This window comes from Microtus oregoni, unplaced genomic scaffold, assembly GCF_018167655.1.
Source record: "Microtus oregoni isolate MIOR12 unplaced genomic scaffold, Mior012 000008F_ref0000371, whole genome shotgun sequence".
NCBI classification, from domain to species: domain Eukaryota; kingdom Metazoa; phylum Chordata; class Mammalia; order Rodentia; family Cricetidae; genus Microtus; species Microtus oregoni.
In genome coordinates this window covers 37834253-37841413 of record NW_024543067.1, presented here as the reverse complement: position 1 = coordinate 37841413, position 7161 = coordinate 37834253, and positions in this window count along the sequence as shown.

The following is a 7161-nucleotide window of genomic DNA, read 5'->3' as shown; positions in this document are numbered from 1 at the left end:
ATCTAAAATAAAGAAGTGTTAAACACTTTATGCTGAATGGGAGAAGACATCTCTTCCATGACATTCTAGAATAAGGATGGTTAATGTTCCACAGAACTCAGATCAGCAGCTGCCTTCGCAGGTAATGGTGTCTGGTGGGGTATCCAGGTGGCAGGAAACCGAACATGATTGTGGGGACTTGACTTCTGCCCCTTTTAGTACATATCGCATTTAAGAAAGGAAAGCCGAGACCAGCAAGATAGCTCAGCATTTGTCACAAAGTATAACATCTCTAAGACCCACAGGGTGAAAGGAGAAAGGAAACTTCTGCAGGTTTTCATCTGACTAACACACATGCCCGTGACACAGACAAGTTTTTAAAAATGTAAAAGTGCCGGGCAGCAGAGGAGCAAGCCTTTAATCCCTCCACTCAGGTGTGCCAGGCGGAGCATGCCTTTAATCCCTCTACTCAGGAGTTGGAGGCAGAAGCAGGTCGATTTCTGAGTTCAAGGCCAGCCTGGTCTACAGACAGAGTTTCAGAACAGCCAGGGCTGTGCAGAGAAACCTTGTCTTGGGAACAAACAAACGAACGGAAAAAAAAAACAACCAAAAAAGTAAAAGAAATAGTTAAGCCAGGTGATGGTAGCACACGCCTTTAATCCCAGCACTCGGGAGGCAGAGGCAGGCGGATCTCTGTGTTTCTGTGAGCTAGTCTACAGCGCTAGTTCCAGGACAGGCTCCAAAGCCACAGAGAAACCCTGTCTCGAAAACACCAAAAAAAAAAAAAATAGTTAAAATGGAAAATGCTTAAAATAGAGAAAGGGAAGAGGTGTGGTAGCGCACTTGCCTAGCAAGTGAGGCTCAGGACCTCCATCCCCAGCCACTGCAGAGAAAGAAAGTGAGAAAAAGACAGAGGGAGGAAACTGTAAGAGTCTGTTAGTTTAGTCTGGCACTTCGTGGACCGTGGGAGGAAGCAAAGAGCTGGGCACAGTGTACAAATAGATGAGAACTTCCAGCTTCAGGAAAGCCTGGGCTACATGAAAACATCTCGGAAACTTAAATAAGGGTTAGAGAGACGGCTCCACTTAGCACTCACTGTTGCAGAGAGCACTTCAGATCCTTACACCCATGCTGGACAACTCACAGCCACCTGTAACTCCAGATCCAGTGGATCTCATGTTCTCTTCTTCCGGACTCTGAGGGCACTGAACTCAAAGGGACAAATACAAATACAGATAAAATTATAATAAAACAAATATTATGAGGCTAATTAAATAAGGAGCTGGAGAAATGACTCAGAAACTAAGAGTATATACTACTCAGCAGTGTGTGTGTGTGTGTGTGTGTGTGTATGTGTGTGTAGACTACCATGGCCAGCAGAGCAATGTTCTTTTCTTTAATTAATTAATTAGTTCAAGACAGGGTTTCTCTGTGTAGCTTTGAAGTCTGTCCTGGAACTTGCTCTGTAGACCAGAGATCTGCCTGCCTCTGCCTCCCAGGTGCTGGGATTAAAGGCATGCGCCACCTCCACCTGGCTAAAGATAGGTATTATAGATTGACAAGCTCTTGATAAGGGTCTGGCGGAAGATCGAGGGTGGTGCTGGCCAGGCCACACTGTTACCACCGTGGTTACCAGGCTATTAACCATGCCTACTCCCAGCATTCTGGGCAGATAACAGGGTAAGCATCTTTTCCTTTGCAGGAACAACTCCCCGTGTTTAACATTCCAGGTTCCCCTACTGCTCATCTGGAAGCACAAAGACTTCTATGCCTCCTAGGCCCCCCCACTTTTTTTTAATTTTTAAAGAGATAATTGTGGCTGTAATAGAGACCAAGTTTTAATGCATCGAAAGAGGGCATTGGATCCTGGAACTGAAATCACAGACTGTTGTGAGCCAACATGTGGGTGCTGGGAATTGAACCTAGGTCCTTTGGAAGAGCTTTAACTTCTGAACCAAGCCTCTTGTCACAACAGCTGTTTTTTGTTTGTTTGTTTGGTTTTGTTTTGTATTTTTTTGTTTGTTTTTTGAGACAGGGTTTCCCTGTAGATTTGGAGCCCGTCTTGGAACTAGCTCCTGTAGACCAGGCTGGCCTTGAACTCACAGAGATCCTCCTGCCTCTGCCTCCCCAAGTGCTGGGATTAAAGGTGTGTGCCACCACTGCTTGGCAAGGTACAAATTTTTATATGAAGTCTCTTTTTGTTTTCATTTATTTTACATACCAACCACAGTTTCCCCTTTCTCCTCTCCTCCTGTTCCTGTCCTGTGTGAAATCTTTATATCAACTTTCCAGTATGAAGAAAGAACTCAGAGAGGTTAGGCAATTTCCCCACTGCCACACAGTGAGCATGGGGAGGAACAAGGCCTTAAATCCCAGGAAGCAGGACTGTGAAGCCCATATCCTCCCCAAAATTGTACAGCAGATTCCTGGGCATATTTTTGTCAAATTATATATCTAGTCCTTTGGTCCTATATAGCATTGGGGGTGGCGGGGGATGAGGAGAAAGTGAGTTTGGTAAGACATGACATGTGGGCATACATTTGTATGGAAATAGCGTGAACGAATGACAGTTTTCAGAGAGACACAGCTGGGTGTGGTGGCAGCACACACCTTTGATCTCCAGGGCTCCACACAGAAAAACCTTGTCTCTAAGAAAAAAAAAAAGATTTATTTTTTGTTTCATTTTTTCCAGAGCACAACTGTAATCCTAGCACTTGGGAGTGAGTAGGAGTCTCTGAAGTCAAGGCCTCCCTGGCTAACATAAGGAGCTCCAGGCCAGCCAGCGGGATGGGGTGAGACCCTGGCTTAGCCACAAGAACACCTGGGAGCAGCTGGGCGGTGGTGGCACATGTCTTTAATCCCAGCACTTGGGAGGCAGAGGCAGGTGGATCTCTGTGAGTTTGAGGCCAGCCTGGTCTACAAGAGCTAGTTCCAGGACAGGCTCCAAAGCTACAGAGAAACCCTGTCTCGAAAAACAACAACAACAACAACAGCAAAAACAAAAAAACAAAACAACAAAGCAAGAACACCCGGGTAGCCTCCTGACATCCTGGCTGGCCAGCCAGCTCCAAGGACCCACCGTGTTTCTGCCATGTCTGGCTTTTTCTGTGGGGGCTCGGGAAGGTTCTCAAGCTTTACCCACCAAGCATTCTCCTCATTCCTCTACCACAAAAGTCTTCAAATAATGGTGAGGTGGGCTCAACAGGTAAGGAAGGTGCTTAAGGCAGCCAAGGGAGTTGATCCCTGAGACCCACCTGGTGGGAGGAGAGAACCACCTGCTGCAAGTTGCCCTGTGATCTTCCCTGATGTTGCCCTGGCACAGGAACCGCCCCCAACAGGTAAATAAAATAAAAAATGTAAATGCTTTAAAATAGATATTGAAATTCAATATGTACAGTATGTACAAGCATAGGCTAACTTTCCAGCACTCGGGAGTTCAAGGCCAGCCTGGGGTGCCGGACACCATAACTTAAAACCATCAAGAATACTCGTGGTTACAAGCCTGCCCAGGGCACAGGATGGGTGGGGGTCAGAGGCACTTCTCCACAGGGGAACCTGAGACAAAGAAAGACTTGAAGAAAGAAAGATGGTGAGTGCCAAGTCTAACCAGGGACCACAGGCTGAGGTGCCTATTTAACACATCAAAGTGGACCTGACCTCCAGGATCCCCCAGCATCCCTCAGTCCCTACCTGTTACAGGACTGGCTGGCATCCCCACCCTCTACCCTGAACTCTCAGGCCCAGTGGCTGGGCTGCCCTTTCTCCAGAGGCTGTTCCCTACATAATCCAGACATTTTGGTTAGAATATTTTACAATGAAGGGGCAGGGGTAGGAAGGGAAGGATAGTCACTACATCTAGGGCCCTTATGGAATGAAACCCTGTGCCTGAGGCCAGCAGGAAACTAACCGTGCAGGGTTAGGGGCCACAGAAGGTATGAGAGAGACGGCAGGCCATCATCACGGTGAGTGAGAGGAGAGGAAAAGGGAAGGAGGCTGATAAGTAGAAGCTGGGGTCTGGGGGAGGACAAGATATTTGGGACAAACTGGGGCGAGGCCACCAACTCTGGGGGATGGTGATGGCTACTGAGCCAGAGTGGGCTGGGCCAGGCCCGGCAGGGCTGGGTTGGCCAAGAGGAGACAGAGCTAGTCTGTTCTCTGCTCCCACTGAAGCGCTCAGTTTCATGAATTTTTTAGCTAAATAGGCCTTGAGTTTCAGATTCCAGGGCAGGGCGCTGGGCCCAGGCCTCTGAGTTCCATTTACCCTGTGAAAGCATCTCAGGCCCAGGAGACTGTTGCTGGCTTTGTGCCAGGCACATTTAAGTCTGGAGGCCAATCCCAGATGTACCCCTCCTTAGGAGACATCCACCTTGCTTTAAAATTATATTAGATTTATGTTTTGTGTATGTGTGTGGAGGTCAAAGGACAAGCTACCAGATAATCCATCAGTCCTGTGGGACCTGTCTTTTGAGTCATTTCACTGGCCACCTCCCCACAAACACACCTTGTTCTTTATTCCTGTTTGTGTTTGTTTGTTTTCGAGACAGGGTTCTCTGTAGTTTTTAAGGCTGTCCTGGAACTTGCTCTTGTAGACCAGGCTGGCCTCAGATTCACAGAGATCTGCCTGCCTCCTGTTCTGTTTGTTTTCTGTAGCCCTGGCTGGCCTGAAAATCACTATGGAGATCTGCCTGTCTCTGCAGGGAGATAGAGGGCTGGGATTAAAAGCTTGTGCCACCACCTGGGCTCCCCACCTTGTTTTTGGAAAGTGTGTGCCTGTGTGTGCTTGCGCAAGTGTGTGCACACGTGTGAGTGTGTGAGTGTGTGTGTGCACCCGTGTGTGTCTGTGTGTACATCTGTGTGTGTGTGAGGGCAGCCATGTGTGTGTACACCTGTGTGTGCGAGTACACCATGTGTGTGTGCACCCGTGTGTGTATGTGTGTACACCTGTGTGTGCACCTGTGTGTGTCTGTGTGTGCACCTGTGTGTGTACACCTGTGTGTGTGAGTACACCATGTGTGTGTGCATCCGTGTGTGCACATGTGAGTGTGTGAGTGCGTGTGTGCACCCGTGTGTGTCTGTGTGTACACCTGTGTGTGCGAGTACACCATGTGTGTGCGCACCCGTGTGTGTCTTTGTGTACACCTGTGTGTGTGTGAGTGCAGCCATGTGTGTGTACACCTGTGTGTACGAGTACACCGTGTGTGTGTACCCGTGTGTGTCTGTGTGTACACCTGTGTGTGCGAGTACACCGTGTGTGTGCACCTGGGTGTGTCTGTGTGTGCGTGCGTGTGCGCGTGTGTGTGTACTTTGTCTCACAGTGGCCAGGCTAGGCTGGCAGGTCAGTGGTCAGTGAGCCTCAGGGATCTGCACCCTCCCTCCCCTCAGGGATGAGATGAGCCCAGGTTGCCCTGAGTCAGCTGATGATCAGGAAGGATCCCATTTCCATGAACAGAGACTACCTAAAACCTTAAGGCAGGAGCTCAGTTGGTAGAGCATGGGCCTAGCAAGCAAGAAGCCCTGGACTTACCCTCAGCACCATAGAACTGGGCGTGATCGTGCATTCCTGTGACCCCCCATGACTACTTCCTCTTCCCTTCCTCCTCCTCCCCCTCTTCCCCTCCTCCCCTTTCTCTTCTCTACCCCCTCCTTCTTCTTTTTCTTATGTCAGGGTTTCTCTGGGTAACAGTCCTGGCTGTCCTGGAACTCACTGTGTAGACCGGGCTGGCCCAGAACTCACAGAGATCCCCCTTGGGGTGTGCTCCACCCTGCCTCAGGCATTCCCTTAGAGAGTGGAGGCTGTAGTTAGCTGGTAGAGTGCTTGTTTAGCATACACAAAACCCTGGGTTCAGCAGGGCGGTGGTGGCACATGCCTTTAATCCCAGCACTCGGGAGGCAGAGGCATGCGGATCTCTGAGAGTTAGAGACCAGCCTGGTCTACAGAGCTAGTTCCAGGACAGGCTCCAAAGCCACAGAGAAACTCTGTCTCGAAAAACCAAAAAAAAAAAAACAAAAAAAAACAAAACAAAACAAAAAAACCAAAAAAACCCTACAGAGAAACCCTGTCTCGAAAAATCCAAAAACAAAAACAAAAACAAAAAAAACCCCACAAAACCTGGGTTCCATCCCCACCACTGCACATCCACACCCCAACTGCCTACCCCGTCAACGCACTGTGGTAGGGTATGTACATCATCCTTCACTTGGAAGGTGGAGCAGTCTCAACAGGAGTTCAAGGTGATTCTTGGCCATATAGAAAGGCCTGTACTACATAGGTCTTTAAAAAAAGGTGTATGTGTGATTATCTGTCAGTAATTATAGCAAGCCTGAAGACGGTGCAGCTATTAGGAAGGGTGTGGTGAAACTGTTGGGAGTTTAAGGTTAGCCTTAAACATTTTTTTTTTTTTTGGTTTTTCGAGGCAGGGTTTCTCTGTGGTTTTGGAGCCTGTCCTGGAACTAGCTTTTGTAGACCAGGCTGGTCTCGAACTCACAGAGATCCACCTGCCTCTGCCTCCCAAGTGCTGGGATTAAAGGCGTGCACCACCACCGCCCGGCTTTTTTTTGGTTTTTCGAGACAGGGTTTCTCTGTGGCTTTAGAGCCTGTCCTGGAACTAGCTCTGTAGACCAGGCTGGTCTCGAACTCACAGAGATCCGCCTACCTCTGCCTCCCGAGTGCTGGGATTAAAGGCGTGCGCCACCATCGCCCGGCTCATTTTTTTTTTTTTTTAAGACAGAATTTCTCTGTAACTTTGGAGACTGTAACTTTTGGAACTAGCTCTTGTAGACCAGGCTGACCTCGAACTCACAGAGATCCTCTGTCTCTGCCTCCCAAGTGCTGGGATTTAGGACGAGCACCACCACCGCCCGGTACCCATCAAAAACTTTTTTTTTTTTTTTTTTTTTTGGTTTTTCGAGACAGGGTTTCTCTGTGATTTTGGAGCCTGTCCTGGAACTAGCTCTTGTAGACCAGGCTGGTCTCGAACTCACAGAGATCCGCCTGCCTCTGCCTCCCGAGTGCTGGGATTAAAGGCGTGAGCCACCACCGCCCGGCCATCAAAAATATTTTAAGGGCTGAGAGTGTAACCAGTGGTACAGCACTTGCCGGGTTCATGCCAAGGTGGGACTTCCGCCCGACAGGACGGTAAAAACATAGAACAACAGAATTGTGACTTAGTAACCTGGCTATGT